Below are 17,278 nucleotides of genomic sequence, written 5' to 3'. Positions count from 1 at the left end.
GCGCTTTTACCACGACGGCCGGGCTGCGATTCCCGGTCAACAAAGCAACTTTTGAGCACTTTTTATATTAATCGCATTTTAGAAATAAAAACAATCATGGTTTTATTCACCATTAATTAACTGATAACGTTATTTTGCAGAATGAAAGGCTACTGAGGGAAGTTGGAAAACTTAAATAATTTCTTTTGTGCGATGAACTTTTTATCCCTTCTCATTTTACACACTGTATTTTGAAGGGCTCGGTTTAAAATGTTCAGTGCTCGTGAGACCAAGAATTTGTGTTAAATTTAACAGGACCGGCTCTTTCACAGATGAAAAAAATATCTGCCCCAACATAATGTTTCCGCCCGGGATCGAACCGGGGACCTTTCGCGTGTGAGGCGAACGTGATAACCACTTCACTACGGAAACCTCTGCTTTGGTTAGTAGCCAGAAATTAGAATGACGGCATTGATTCTCTTTCATAACTATTCAATTGATCGAAGTTGCACAAGTCACAAAAGAAAAATGTTCATTTCAAAGTTATTAAACTCCCAAATGTGACCTGCCTTGTTTGGACAGGTGTGGAACCTGACATCACAGGCTCAACAAAACATATTCTCAACATTTCCATTGGGAACATGAGGAGGCCATTTCGCCCCTTGAACCTGTTCCACCCTTCAATTAGATCAGAGATAATCTGAACCGCAAATCCATTTACCCGTCTTTGCTCCCGATCTCTCGATACCCTCACCCAACAAAAAACTATCGATCTCAGTCTTGATAGCTTCAGTTGACCCCCAGCATCCACAGTCTTTTGGAGGACAGAGTTCCAGACTTCTACTGCCCTTTGTGTAAAAAAGTGCTTCCTGATTTCGAACCTGAATGGCATGGTTCTAATTTTAAGGTGATGTCCCCCTCGTTCTTGATTCCTCAAAGGAAATTGATTCTCTCTCTCTATTCTATCGAATCATTTAAACATGTTAAACACCTCGCTCAGACCGCCCCTCAATCTTCTATACTCGAGGGAATACGAGCCCAGTCTCTGCAGCCTGTCCTCATAATTTGACCATTTTAGCCACGGTAACATTCTGGTGAATCTGCTCTGCACCCCCTCCAAGGCGAATCTATCCTTCCTGAGGTGCAGTGTCCAAAACTGAACGCAGTGACTCCAGACGCAGTCTAACCAGAGCTTTATATAACTGTAACATAACTTCCACTTCTTTATATTCCAGACCCCTGAGATAAAGGCTCACACTCCGTTAGCCTTTTAAATTATTTTTTGGACCCGTCCGTTAGGTTTTATTGATTTATGTAAATGAACCGTTAATTCTCTCTGCTTCTCCACAGTTCCCAGCTTCTTAGCATTTGGGAAATACCCTGACCATCGGTCCAAAGTGGATTACCCCACATTGAACTCCATCTGCCATAGTTTTGCCCACTCACTTAATCTATTAATGTCCCTTTGCAACTTTCCACTCGCATCCACACTACTTACTGTAACACCTAACTTAGTGTCATCAGCAAACTTGGATATACGACTCTCTGTTCCTTCATCTAAGTCATTGATAATCATGGAGACAAGCTGAGACCCCAGTTACAGATCCCTGGGGGACACCACTAGTCACATCCTGCCAATTGTTGTATGTACCCATTATCCCTACTCTCTGTCTCCTATCTCCTAACCAATTCTCTATCCATGTCAATACATTGCCTCAAGTTCCATGTGCTTTCATTTTTGCCAACAGTCTCTTGTGTGGAACCTTATCAAATGCCTGTCGGAATTCCATATAAATAATATGATAGGAACATAGGAACAGGAGAAGGCCGTTCAGCCCCTCGTTCCTGCTCCGCCATTTGATAAGATCATGGCTGATCTGTGATCTAACTCCATATACCCGCCTTTGGCCCATATCCCTTAATACCTTTGATTGCCAAAAAGCCATCTATCTCAGATCTCAATTTAGCAATTGAGCGAGTATCAATTGCCGTTTGCGGAAGAGAGTTCCAAACTTCTACCACCCATTGTGTATAGAAATGTTTTCCAATCTCGCTCCTGAAAGGTCCGGCTCTAATTTTTAGACAAAATGGTGGCAAGTTCGCCGGACATCTTGGACAAAATGGCTGTAAGTACGGTGGCCATCTTGGACGAAATGGCGGCAAGTCCTTCACGGCTGATCGACAGGAACAGAAGGAGGCCATTGAGCTCCTCAAGCCTCTTATATGGGAACTGAAGGCCATTCAGCCTCTGAAGGCTGTTACACAGGAAAAGGAGGAGGCCATTCAGCCCCTCAAGCCTGTTTCATCGTTACTGGAGGCCGATCATCTCCTCAAGCCTGTTACATAGAATCAGGAGGAGGCCATTCAGCCCTTCGAGCCTGTTATACAGGAACTTGAGCCCAATCAACCCCTCAAGCCTGTTAAATAGCAAAAGGAGGAGGCCATTGAGCCCCTCGAGCCTGTTATCTGGGAACTGAAGGCCATTCAGCCCTTCGACCCTTTTATACAGGAACTAGACGCCAATCAACCCTTCAAGCCTGTCAGATAGCAACAGGAGAAGGCCATTCAGCCCCTCGAGCCCCTTACACCAGATCTGATGGCCAATCAGCCCCGCAAGCCTGTTACATAGGAACAGCAGCATGCCATTCAGCCCCTCGAGCGTGTTATACTGGAACTGAAGGCAATTCAGCACCTCGAGCCTATTACACTGGAATGGGACTTGGTCATTAAGCCCCTTGAGCTTGTTGCACTGGAACAGGAGGAGACCATTCATCCCTTCGAGACTGTTATACAGGATCTGGATGCCATTCAGCCCCTCGCGCATGTTACATACGAACAAGAGGAGTCCATTCAGCCACACGAGCCTGTTACATAGGCACAGGAGTAGACATTTCAGCTCCTCAACCTGTTCCGCCATTCAATTCGATCATGGCTGATTTGTATCTTAACTCCATCGACCCGCCTTGGTTCCAGAATCCTCAATACCCTTGCCGAACAAAAGTCTATCAATCTCCGTTTTGAAATTTCGGATCGACCCCCAGCCTCAACAGACTTTTGTGGGAGAGAGTTCCAGATTTTCACTACCCATTGTGTGAAGAAGTTCTTCCTGACATCACCCCTGGACGGCCTGGCTCTAATTTTAAGGTTGTGCCCCTTTGTTCTAGACTCCCCCAACAGAGGAAGTAATTTATCTCTATCGACCCTATCAACTCCTTTCATCATCTTAAACAACTCAATTCAATCACGCCTTAATCTTCTATATTCAGGGGAATACAAGCCTTGTCTATTCAACCTGTCCTCATAATTTAAACCTTTTAGCCCCGATATCATTCTGGTGAATCTGCGCTGCAGCCCTTCCAAGGGCAATATATCCTTCCTGAGGTGCAGTGCCCAGAACTGAATGCAGTCCTCCAGATGGGCTCTAACCAGAGCTCTGTACAGCTGGAACATAACTTCCACCTCTTTATGTTCCAGCCCTCTTGAAATAAAGGCCAACATTCTATTAGCCTTTTCAATTATTTTTGTAACTGTCCACTAGCTTTTAATGATTTCTGTACTTGGACCCCTAAATCTCTCTGCTCCTCCACAGTTCTGAGCTCCTCACCATTTAGAAAACACTCTGATCTATCTTTCTTAGATCCGAAGTGGATGGCCTCACATTTCCCCACATTAAACTCCATTTGCCACAGTTTTGCCCACTCACATAATCTCTCAATGTCCCGGGGATGCTTGGTGCTTTTGTTTGTTTGGAGAATGCTTTATATCAGATCGTTATTGTAAAAAGATTACAATTGAGTTTTATTTTGTACAGTTTCAACAAGATCATTATTCCACGGTCAGTAAAATGTCCGTGTTTTTCAGATAGTGGAGACAGTTCAGAGATAGTTGCCTTTTTGTCAACTTTAATGAAGTGAAATTTTGCTGATTTAAAATCAGCTGTATTTCTAAGCTTGAAAAAGCAGCTCCTCTGTAAGGTGAGGCTTCACTCCCAATGTCTCAATGTTTCCGCTTGTCCTGATATCAATGTAACATTTGAAGGGCTCCAGGTAATGAACAGTGAAACCCCTTCAGATTATCTCAGCCCACTCGTTCTATCCAGTGCCTAATAGTGCCTGCTCTTCAGAGGGTGACAGATTCACACTGCACTCGAGCTTGTTTTAGACTTTAACTGCCAAACAAATTGATGAAACAGTAAGAGAATAAACAGAATAGTAGCAGTAAGACAACAGTTTTACTGTAAAGCTCAACCAGATCCTTATTGGAAAAGAAAATAATAAATAATTCACAAATACTATACGAAACTGTGACCGAACTTTCAAACATCCTGGTTCTTTGTTGTCTTTTTCTCACAACCTATGGAAGCTGTCGACTTGATTAACATTCTCAGAGATTCCAAACAGACTCACCGGTTTCAAAAAGACAGGCAGATACATGCCTTCAAAACAGTGACTGGGAGCCAGTCATTTTAAGCAATGGTCTGTTTAATTCAAAAGAAGCTGCCAATCAAAACTGTAGGAGAAGAAATGACCCTGTTGGTTTGTATCTGAATCAAATGTTTGACTTTGTGAGGTGCAGCCTGCCTTTAAGAGGTGCAGCCTGCCTTCACGAGGTGCTCACCACTCAAGCAACATCGAACCCCCTGCTGCTGAGAAGCCGCTCAACAGCACAGCCAGGACTGACTGCTCGCAGGAATCAGGTAAATCACCAGGCAGCACCAATCTCACGGGCTGTCTGCATCTCAAAGACTGGGTGCAGGTTAATCACGTGGGGGTTAATCGACCCCCGCGCCCGGATTCGGGGGTTATCGAATTTAACCCCGTACATGTATTTATATATATATATTACATAGAATACAGCACGGCACAGAAACAGGCCATTCAGCCCATCTGGGTAAAGAAATTCCTCTGAATTTCTTATTTGACAACAACAACTTCTGGAGTAGAAAATATAATAAAACATATAATCTAATTATATATTTATATATATTTAACTTCGAATGTACAGTACAGAGCAGTACAGAGGCCATTCGGCCCGACTGCTATTTCTATTTTATAACAACTACTTCTTGTACGTATAATACAATATAATATATCTTCACATAAATATTACATAGAATGCACCACGTCACAGAAACAGGTCATTCGGCCCATCTGGGTAAAGATTTTCCCCTGAATTCCTCATTTGACAACAACAACAAATTCTTGAACATGCAGTATAAAATAATATATTTTATAGTTACATAGTCACATATATTTTACATTGAATGTACAGTACAGCACAATGCAGCACAGAGGCCATTCGGCCAAACTGCTATTTCTATTTTACAACATGTTCTTGTACATATAATATATTTATCTATCCATATATATAGCATGGACTACAGCACGGCACAGAAAGAGGCCATTCGGCCCATCTGGTAAAGAAGTCTCTCCGGGAGTCCCTGCTTCACGACAACAACAACAGCATTATATATATTTGTATACTACATAGAATTACATCGAATGTACAGCAGAGAATCAGGGGATATTCGGCCCAACTGGATAAATAAATATCCCACAGTGTTCCCACAGTGACCAAGTGATCCCACAGTGCACCCAGTCATCCCACAGTGATCGCGGAGAGACCCACTGATCCCACAGTGCAATCAGTGATAGTGCCCCAGACATGCACAGTGTCCCAGTGATCCACCGTGCACCCAGTGGCCCCACAGTCACCGCAGAGTGACCCAGTGATCCTACAGTGCACCCAGTGATATTGCCTCAGTGATGAAAAGTGTCCCAGTAATTCCAGAGTGTCCCAGTGTTCTCAAAGTGATCCCAGTGATCCTACAATGCACCCAGTGTTCCCACAGTGCACCCAGAAGCCACAGTATCCAAACTGCATTTGTGCAAATGTTTGATAGGGTTTCTTTTATACAACAACTTGTGTACATAAAATTTCATGTATATATACATGTTTATAATATTTATATATGACATAGAATGGGTATAGAAGTTTCTCCTGTAACGCCATGAAGCTGAAACAAAATGGCGGCCAGTAAGGCGGCCATCTTAAACCAAATGGCCGCCACTGTCGCAGTGATCCCACAGTGTCCCATTGATCCCACAGTTTCCCAGTGATCTCACAATGTCCCAGTGATCCCACAGTGTCTCATTGATCCCACAGTGTCCCATTGATCCCACAGTGTCCCATTGATCGCACAGTGTCCCAGTGATCCCACAGTGTCCCATTGATCCCACAGTGTCCCAATGATCCCACAGTGTCCCATTGATCCCACAGTGTCCCATTGATCCCACAGTGTCCCATTGATCCCACAGTTTCCCATTGATCCCACAGTGTCCCAGTGATCCCACAGTGTCCCATTGATCCCACAGTGTCCCATTGATCCCCCAATGTCCCATTGATCCCACAGTGTCCCAGTGATCCCACAATGTCCCAGTGATCTCACAGTGTCCCAGTGATCCCACAGTGTCCCAGTGATCTCACAGTGTCCCAGTGATCTCACAGTGTCCCAGTGATCCCACAGTGTCCCAGTGATCCCACAGTGTCCCATTGATCCCACAGTGTCCCATTGATCTCACAGTGTCCCAGTGATCTCACAGTGTCCCAGTGATCCCACAGTGTCCCAGTGATCTCACAATGTCCCATTGATCGCACAGTGTCCCAGTGATCCCACAGTGTCCCATTGATCCCACAGTGTCCCATTGATCCCACAGTGTCCCACTGATCCCACAATGTCCCAGTGATCTCACAGTATCCCAGTGATCCCACAGTATCCCACTGATCGCACAGTGTCCCAGTGATCTCACAGTGTCCCAGTGATCCCACAGTGTCCCATTGATCCCACAGTGTCCCATTGATCGCACAGTGTCCCATTGATCTCACAGTGTCCCATTGATCTCACAGTGTCCCATTGATCCCACAGTATCCCAGTGATCCCACAGTGTCCCATTGATCCCACAGTGCCCCAGTGATCCCACAATGTCCCAGTGATCTCACAGTGTCCCAGTGATCCCGCAGTGTCCCAGTGATCTCACAGTGTCCCATTGATCCCACAGTGTCCCATTGATCCCACAGTGTCCCATTGATCCCACAATGTCCCAGTGATCTCACATTGTCCCAGTGATCCCGCAGTGTCCCAGTGATCTCACAGTGTCCCATTGATCCCACAGTGTCCCATTGATCCCACAATGTCCCAGTGAACCTGCAGTGTCCCAGTGATCCCACAGCACGCCCGTTGATCCCACAGTGACCCAGATACAACTCACACGAGCCCCATTGTGTGCAGCTTGTGGTGAAGGCCTCAGTCTGTCCCATGTGGAGAGAAAGCTCCTTGTCCAAGGATTCCACCTCCTCCCAAAAATTCTCTTTCCACATCTTCATGTTACAACATTTCCACAAAAAAAGTCCTCTGGAGGGAGAGAGAGATAGTGAAAAGGGATTGATTAGAAACAAAACAAGCGATTAAAACTGCTCAGCGAGAGCACAGAGCTCCCTCACACTCACTCACTCACACACTTTCACACTCACTCACTCACTCTTTCCATTACACAGGCAGCAATCCCTCAGCAAATACCACTGACAAACAAACTCCCCAGTTACAAAGCAGAAAATCTAAAGAAAAGAGAGAAAAGTTGGGAGAAAGAGAGAGACAGAAAAACACTCACGGCAGACTGAAGAGCACAAGTTGCTTCTCTCTCTCTCTAATACAAGTTTGCAGGGTTTTCTCTCCTGTTTTGCCACTCATTGCCTCACTCACCACCCCCACCCCCGGCCTTCACCAACCCTCCCCTAAAAGGTGCTGGTCTGTCTGCCTGTGTTTGCTGCATTGTCCAAATTGCCCCTGTGCTCATTTTCTCTTCTGTTCCTGGAGCAGGGGACAAAAAGCCTGGCCATATTTTGCTACTTCACCCTTTATGTTGCAGTTTGCAAAGGTGAACGAACTTTACCTTTGCTCTTTTCTCTTGTTTTAATTAGCAGTGGACAAAAAGCCTGTAGTTTGTGGTCAACTTACAGTTTGTGGCTTTTTCCAATTAACCAAAGAGTTCAAACAAATTCATGACATTCAAAACAGCCAAAGTAAAAATGTTTTTTAAAAAAACTAATACAAAACAAGATCCCTCACACAGTTACAGAAACAATCTCTCAGCAACATTCATTTACACAGAAACAAAGCCCAGTTTATAAAGGAGAAGAATCTGAAGAGTAAAAGATTGAGAAACAGTCTATCGACAACAACAACTTGTATATATATATTAGAGCAACAACGACAACATAAATTTGCATCTATACATATATATGTATTTCCATAGCACAACTACTATTACAAAGCCCCCATAAAGGCTGTGGGGAAAGGGCAGAGGGGGACATGGGACTAATTCGACAGCCCTTTCGAAGAGCTGGCACATGCACAGTAGGACGAATGGCCTCCTCTTGTGCTGTACCGACCATGAAACAATGAATCTATGAACAACTTCAATCTCATGAACCTGAAACTAAACTGACACCAGCAATGCAGTAATCTTACTGAGGGGCAAGGCGGCCATTTAACTGAGGGGCAAGGCGGCCAATTAACTGAGGGGCAAGTTGGCCATTTATCTTTGAGGAAAGACGGCCAACTTACTGGGGGGCAAGATAGACATATTGAACAAATTGTCCGCCATGAAGCTGAAACAAAATGGCGGCCCTGATCCTGAAACATAATGGCCGCCAATAAGGCAGCCATCTTACTGAGGGACAAGGTGGAGCTTGTTATGGTGAGAGGCAGGGAGAGGGTTCATTTGCTGTTCCTGTTAAATCACTGTTGCACTACAGTTAAAGATACAAACTGAGTGAGACTGGAACTAGCTGGTGTTTAACACAAAGACAGCGGTGCAGTGAGGGAATCAAAGACCAAAATGTGAACTTCTGCAAAAAAATGGATTAATATTTGGTTATTTGGACTTAATTCTTACAGAGAAGGAGAGACCAGACATTCGGAGGAAAGGTCAAATGAGCCATTTGGTGTAGAGAATGCAATTCTTGCTTGTATTAAATAAATCAACGTAAAATTGGACTCAATCTGAATGTAGTTCTGATCTGGGATTTGGTTTAATTCTCTATTATTCATATTTTTCTTTAATCTGAAACAATAACAGTATTTGTAACAGTAACAGGTCAGGAGAGTGCTGAGGGACCCTGTCCAGTTTAGTAACACAGCAGAAGGGGTAAGAGTACATTGTGATTTATTACAGAATCCAGCAGCTCACTGGGAAAGTTACACATGGTCCAGATGGAGGAGCAAAAAGGTGCAAAGTGATTTTACACTTTAATTTGGGGCAATTCCTTTTTATCTTCACAAGGTTTAATTTTACATTTAAATAATGGGCTCTTTATCCTAAAGAAACATCAGTCACAAACCATGGCTTTATGAACAAAACAATAATTTATTATTCTGAATACACTAGAAAAAATTACATTTCAATTTAATCAACACGTTGGATTTCTGTCCGATTTAGAATTGCTTTAACACGAATAAAACAACACATTCCGATTTCCCAAAATGCATAACCGTTTGGAAATCCAATGTCTATCTTCGACGAAGCTGATAACGAAAGTTATATCCTTATGGTTGACTCAAGCTTGCCTGGAAGATTCCAGGTATTTTGATGGATACCGTTATAGTGTACCCTGTCTTTGTCTTGTATCCAGCTCATCTGCTTCACAGGCAATCTGTGAACCAGCATCGAGGCATCAAGCTGGGAGGTAGCGAGCAGTCATGAAGAATCCAGGTGAGGTGGTGCTGCGAGGAAGCGAAAGGTGAGTTTGGAGCGGCAGTGGTGGATCTGCGTCTCTCCCCACTCAACTTCTGCCCAGCTGCTTTGTAACATCGAACCACACCTCTGGGGACGGTGGCTTATCAAAAATAGGTTCCTACAAATACAACCCACGATTGTTTTCTCTCAGTGTCCACAACGTAACCAAGTCAAGCCGGCAGGTGTTCAAACCATCTCCAGCCCTCCTGGAATCGTTATTATTACTATGGTGACCTATCCTCTGCTGTGTGGTCTTTTACAATGTGTCATTAACAGTCCATCTAACAGTCCTTCCTCCTTTTAATCGTCCTTTTACTTCAGACATGCTGAAGCCGATTTAGTCTCAGGCTTTCGCTTATCAGATGACTTTTTTTACGACACAGAGCAGCTGGGGAACTCCTGCAGTAAGTAATGGTCAGGGTCAGGTATACAAGACTGAGTGACTTTATTGAGCTGCCTCCCGGCATCACCTCTCTCTTTGTTTCTCTCTGTGGATCTACTTTTCCCTTTTCCTTCTTTCGATCTGTCTCTTCCTCCTTCCCTTTCCATCTGTCTTTATTTCATTCTGTTTGCTTCTCAATCTCTCCAGCTCTAATTCTGTCTACTTCTTTCTCTCTGTTTCTATTTGACTTTTCGAACTCTTCTTTGCATCTGTTACTGTATTTCATTCCATCTTTCTCAGTCTCTGTTTTAATATTTGTATTTCTCCTCCTCTCTCCTGTTTTATATTTTCTCCCTGATTTCTGTTCCTCTTTTTCTCTTTCTCTTTTTCGTTTTATGTCCGACACTCTCCTGCTCTGACTCTCTCTCAGTCTCTAGTTATTTTGAATTGATTTCATCTGTCTATTTACCTATCTTCTCCAATCACTTTGTAATTACTTGGCAGTGTCTCTCTCTCTCATTATATATATATATATATATATATATATATATATACTTTCTTTCTCTCTTCATTTTTCCCTCTTGTCTTAATAATTTACTCTTTATTTCTCTCCGTCTCTGAGTAACTCTCTCTGCCCTTCTTTATTTCTGCACTTTTCTAATTGGTACATATATTTTGTCCTTATGTTCTCTCTCTGTCTGTCCCTCTCTCTGGCTCTCGTCTCTCACTCTCTCTTTGTCTCTCTCTCCCTGCCTCTCTCTTTGTCTTTCTCCTGGTCTCAATCTCTGTCTCTCTCTGTGCCACTCTCTCTGTCCCACTCTCTCTCTGTCCCTCTTTCCCTCGCTTCCCACTCTCTATATCTCCCTCTCTGTCTCTCTGCCTCTCCTTCTTTATCTCTCTCTCTCTCTCTCCCACCCTCTCTCCCTCCCTTGCCCTTTCCCACTCTCTTCCCCTTTGTCTCTCTTTCTCTGTCTCTCTTTCTCTGTCACTCTCCAACTCTCTTTGTCTCTGACTCTCCCTTTCTCATTCTCTCTATCTCCCTCTCTCTGTCTCTGTCTCTCTCGAATTGCCTCGCCCTTTCTCTCCCTCTTTCTCGCTCCCTCACTCGCTCTTTCTCACTCTCTCTCTGTCTCCCGTTCTCCCCCTCCCTCTCTCTCTCTGTCCCTCTCTCTCTCTGCCTCTGTCTCCCTTCCTCTCTCCCTTCCTCTCTCCCTCTCTCTCACCATTTATGTGAAGTACACACATCCTGATCAGGTCCACAGAAGTGACTTTGATTTCCAGCTTTGCCCATTTTGTCTTGCAGTCAGTTAATTAAAGTCCAGCTGAGCTCTTTAATGCCGCCATTTTGAGCAACAATTCACGTGTTTTCTGCAAAGCAAACCCTGCCTCAATAGGTGAGATTATCAATAAAATATAATCTCAGCATAATATTTAAGATCATTTCATATTTCTGTGCTGCTAATATAAAATGTACTTTCCATCCCCCGGGAAGTGTAGGAGATGGAGTATGAAATGGGATTTAGTTCTCGTGCTTGAAACCCTTCAGTTCTTTCTTTGATTTCATTAATTTAACAATTAGATTGAGCGGGTATTTCACCGCGTTCTTCAGCTCCTCTCTGAATTTAGTCTGGGTCAGGACATAAATACACGTGTTTGTGCAGGAACTGAGAAGCTGCAGCATCTTTGATGTGTGATCTGTGAGATAACCAGGGTCGATGAAGGAGTAAAAATACCGAATGTCTGCAATTCGCAGATAAATGAAAAATACAACCTTTGTCAGCCACAACAGTATAAAACTGCCCGATATACTGAAGAGTAAAATGATGGATTTCTTTCGGTTCTCCATCTCTGGATCACTCAGATTCTCTCCATTGCTGCGGCCCCGGAGTCCCCTGCGGACTCGACTGGACACTAAAATACGCCTGACTGTCAGAACATTGAACAGAAAAATCAGACAGAACGGGATAAAAGGGGTTAAAATGAGGTGAAACATCTCAAATGCGGACCATGCGGGGGAAGTACGGAAGCTCGGTTTAACCTCACAAAACCAGGGAACATTATCAATTATAACGTAAGGTTCAAATGTAAAGTACGTGGGGACATTCACCAAACAGCCCAGCACACTCACTGTTCCCAGAACCACAGCCGCCGTTCTCTCGGTGCAATATTTAGTTTCCAGTTTCTCACAACAAATGGCCACAAATCGATCAAAGGTGAAAGCGACTGTGAACCACACAGAAACCACAGTGACTGCAGCACTCAAGGAGGCAAGAAAACTACACACTGGAGTAATGAGCAGGAATGAATCTCTGAAATAAATCAGACCAATCCAATTCAATATCACACCAATGATAACGACCAGGAGATCGGCCACTGCCATTCCCACCAGGTAGGCACTGATACATCTGGAGAGACCGCACTTTCCTCGGGACAGGATCACAATCGCCACCAAGTTAACTGTAAGGGAACAGAGAAATTACTGATCAGACCTGCAGTCATGAGGGGAGGATCTGAAGTGAAATTTCCAGCTTTGTTGCTGCATCGAAGTGTGGAAAGTGATTTATTGACCTGAGCAGCGCTTTCGGGCAGAGAGATGTTTTTAAACACAATGATCAATAATGAATTGGGAGATGGATACAGAAAGTGAATAAAGTGAGCACCGGATCCACTGGAAGGGCTGAGTGAGAGCTCAGTGCCGGTGGGGAAGGGAGAAGGGGTTTTACACACCGGGAATCCAGCGGATTAAAGCCAGATTTGGGCTCCAGACGGATGGAAAAGAGAGGGAAGTGTCGGAAGGTGAGAGGACGCGGGAGGTGCAGCTTGTGTGTTACTCTGGGTTAAGAGAGCTGACAGTGAGTGAGATTGGGAGGGAGTCAAGGAAAAGAGTGGTGTGAATGGACGAGTCCGTGCTCGAGAGGTGTCAGGAGCAGATGGTTTGGGAAAACGGACAAACTGAAGGAACTGACGAGACAGAGGATTCATTGCAGTGAGAGCAGAGGCTGGGATTCACAGGGAGAGACTGTACATAATCCAACTATTACATTTCTGTAGTTATTGGTGTCAGGGAACCTGTGTTTGATACAAAATGTGTTCAATAAATTTAATTTGCAAATTCAATGAAACTTAAAATGAAAAGTATTAATTCAATTAATCACGTTGTTATTGAACTTATCCGAGCTTGAAAAAAACAGTTTCCGAATAATTGATTACAATCAAGAAATTTCTGATTCTATTTTTGAAGTAAATTTTTAATTATGTTTACTGTTAAGTTGGAAAGTAAGGAACATTCAAAAAACAGTCTGAGGACCTGACAATGATATGAACATGAGGAGCGAGTCCCACAGTAAAAACTCACCCAATCTGACCACATCATAAAAACACCTTCAAATCACATTTTCTCTGTTTAATTTTACTGGAAGTTTCAGCAGTTCATTCTGATGAATTATTCACACCACAACCTCTCGCTTTCCCGCTCAGTCGCCCTCTCCATCATTCATTCTATTCTCTTTCTCAAGTCCATTTTCATATCCGATTAAATCCTATCATCCTGTGCCTGCATTCTGTTCACCAGCCCCGTGTTCCAACGATCCTATTCTCAGTGTCAGTTTATTAAATAGTGAAGCCTCTGTGGAATAGTTTAATGTTTCTACAGATCATTCAATTCTCCACCTGTTCAACAACACTGTTCACTTCATCTACAAATCATGGAGTGAACAGAATCGAATGCCTCTCCGAGGCTGATCTCACAATAATTGAGATTCCTTCTCCTGTAATTATAAAGTAAAGTGATAGATGGCGGGATTTTTCAATTAACAAAACGCCAACATCACACTTATAATCTACAGATACACAGAAGGCCTCCTGATTCCAACAGGGACAGTGCAAATTGAGACAACAAAACATCAAAACATTTCATTTTACAATGAAGTCCAGTGACAGTCAGTGAATTCATCCACAGTGAAGCAGAGAAGGAGATTTGAAAGATTCAGCAGCAAACTCAGTTCAGTAACCAGACATCTGAAACGGCGTCAGATACACACATAATGAAATAATATTTCATAACAGTGATCACCAATAAATACATTGAAATCCCAGTTAAACTGAAGCATGTTATTGAGGAGGGAGGACACTGCACTGCCTCCTTGTAACACTGAGACCGTGAGCTGTCTCATTATCAATCACTGAAAACACATTGATGAAAACATATTCCAGGACAGGTTAGTTCCACAACAAGAAAACCTTAACAGCTCCTGATAATATGATACCAACTCTTCGCCCAGAATCCAGATTCCAATATATTCAGTACAGAGAATGATCCAGTAAGAATGCCAGTGTTGGATATACAAAGTTCATGACAGATATAATGCACCTCCTACATTCCACCATTCAACCAATAGTGCAGAACAGGTGACTGTGAAATATGCAGGGGGAAAAACAATTTGCCAAGTACAGCAGCAGAGTTAACACCGATTTACACCATTAACAGCTGAAAGAACGGCTTACCCGGAACTCCAACGGCTGCAAGAACAGGATAATAAATACGTTCTATCTGAACCATCACTGGATATTCCATTTCTGTGAGAAGCACTGACTTCTGTTGGCCTGGAAACCACAGCTCCAGCAGGCACTCTGTGCTGATCCATTCCAACAAGCCCTGATTTATACAGGGGATAAGTCTCCACTGACACGGTTATACTCCTGATCATTGTTATTAGTTACAGTCAGTTTAACAAACACATTATATCAGCAGCTTTGACTCCGATGTAAATAATGTGGTGAATGTAACACAAACATCTCAAAGCCCAGGTTATCAACTTAATCAGATCTCTCTCAGGAATAAAGTTTAAATCTGATCTCATACAGGACTGATCCAACAATAATGAGCAGCTCCATTTACAGTTTTTATATAATTGTATTGACCATGTTCACTCCTGGAGATTCAGTTATAATTTAGACCGATTTCTCCGCTGTGTAGACTGAATCCAGGGACAAAAGCAGACCCGTTTCACTCTGTTCCTGCAGTTTCCCCAGTTAGAATATGAATTGTGAGTCTTTGACAGAAATGACTGTGGGTGATATTAGGGGACGGACACTGAACGTGTCCCATTGACATGCCTCTCTCCGCTATTTTACTGCAGATGTTTACTCGTTTATTCCACATTGGTTAACGGCTCCAGTAAAATTGTCCCCGTGCAACACCGAGATCAGCTCATGACCCGATTTGACCTCCTTCACATAGGCCCCGTGATTTCCTCACCCGCCTCAATTCCTTCCTCAGCCCATTGCCATTGAAACCCTCATTAATGCCTCTGTTCCCTGCACCCCCCCACCAACAGACTCCATTCCTCCGGCACTCCTGGCCGGCCACCCAACCTCCACCTTCCATAAACGTGAACTCATCCAAAACTGTGTAATCCGTGTCCAACCAGCACCAGGTCCTGCTCGGCCCCCCTGACCCTGACCGACTCCCAGTTCCATATCCCTTAAATTTAAAATTCTCATTCCTGGGATTAGATCCCTCCATGGCCCACCCCGCCTTACCGACAGACAACCCATCCAGTTACCTCCTCATTCTCCAGACACTGGCCTCTTTTGCTGGGACTACCCTCAATTGGTTCCACTCACCTATCTGATCATAGTCAGGAGAAGCTTCTCTTCCCAATCCTTGGCTCCCTCCTCTTCGTCATCTACATGCTGCCCTTTGGTGACACATTCCACAGACATAGAGCAGCTTTCAGATGGACGCTGACAAAACCACCGCCTCCCTTGACCCTTCCAATGTCTTTGTGTTGTCAGACCCACACCCTGATTGAGATGAGACACAATTTCCTCCAGTTAAAAATTGGGAAGTCATGATCTTTGGCCCCAAAATCTTCACATCCTTGCCACAGATTCCATCCCCACCGCTGGCTTTTTGATTGGTGTGTTGCTCACCAATCACCAAAGCCCTTACTGACCTGCGTTGGATTCTCGTCTCCAAAGCCTGTCGCTTATTTTTATACTTTCTTCCATTCAAATCCATCAGAGCCTCACCACTCCCTGTCTCTGTCACCTCCTCCATTCCGATACCCCCTCCCAAACACTCTGCTCCTCCACCTCTGGCCGCTTGTGCATCCGCAGTCCATTTGCCATACTTTTGACAGCCGTGCCTTAAGCCATCTCAACGTTCCAGAAAGCCCAACCTAAGTCGCTCCATCTCTCTCTCCCCCTTTCAGGTGTCAGACGTGGATCAGTGGTAGCAGTCTCGCCTCTGAGTTAGAAGGTTGTGAATTCAAATCCAACTCCTGAGACATGAACACATAATACGGGCAGACACAACAGTGCCATTCTGAGGCAGCGCTGCACTGTCAGGGGGGCAATACTGAGGTAGTGCTGCACTGTCGGAGGGTCAGTACTGAGGGAGTGTTGCACTGTCGCAGGGACAATACTAAGGGAGGGATGCATTGTCGGAGGGGCAGTATGGACGCACTGCTGCACTGTCAGAGGGTCAGTACTGCAGGAATGCAACACTGTCAGAGGGTCAGTAGTGAGGGAGCACTGTGCGGTCGGAGGATCAGTACGGAGGGAGCGCTGTACTGTCGAATGGACAGTATCGAGATAGTTCTGCACTGTGGCAAGGTCAGTAGTGAAGGAGCGCTGTACTGTCGAAGGGGTAGTATTGAGGAAGTGCTGCACTGTCGGAGGGTCAGTGGTGAAGGAGCGCTGTACTGTCGAAGGGGCAGTATTGAGGAAGTGCTGCACTGTCGGAGGGTCAGTAGTGAAGGAGCGCTGTAATGTCGAAGGGGCAGTATTGAGGAAGTGCTGCACTGTCGGAGGGTCAGTAGTGAAGGAGCGCTGTACTGTCGAAGGGATAGTATTGAGGAAGTGCTGCACTGTCGGAGGGTCAGTAGTGAAGGATCGCTGTACTGTCGAACGGGTCGTATTGAGGAAGTGCTGCACTGTCGGAGGGTCAGTCGTGAAGGAGCGCTGTACTGTCGAACGGGTCGTATTGAGGAAGTGCTGCACTGTTGTGGATGCCGCCTTGCAGACGAGACGTTAACCTGAAGCCCCATCTGTCTTCCCAGGTAGATGAAAAAGATCCCACGACACGATTCTAAAAGGTGCAGGCGAGTTCTACCCGGTG

The 17,278-nt window shown here is 44.5% G+C and overlaps 1 non-coding gene across 1 annotated transcript; it reads right to left on the bottom strand.

Annotated features, from left to right (window-relative positions):
• Positions 1-338: 338 nt before the first annotated feature.
• trnav-cac (transfer RNA valine (anticodon CAC)) lies at positions 339-411 on the bottom strand. The gene has a single exon. It is a non-coding gene; the product is annotated as a tRNA-Val (tRNA).
• Between the last annotated feature and the right edge of the window lie 16,867 nt (positions 412-17,278).

This window comes from Heptranchias perlo, unplaced genomic scaffold (genome assembly GCF_035084215.1).
Source record: "Heptranchias perlo isolate sHepPer1 unplaced genomic scaffold, sHepPer1.hap1 HAP1_SCAFFOLD_63, whole genome shotgun sequence".
NCBI classification, from domain to species: Eukaryota; Metazoa; Chordata; class Chondrichthyes; order Hexanchiformes; family Hexanchidae; genus Heptranchias; species Heptranchias perlo.
Note: the sequence above shows the minus strand (reverse complement) of the source record. Positions and strands in the feature narration are given on the sequence as shown.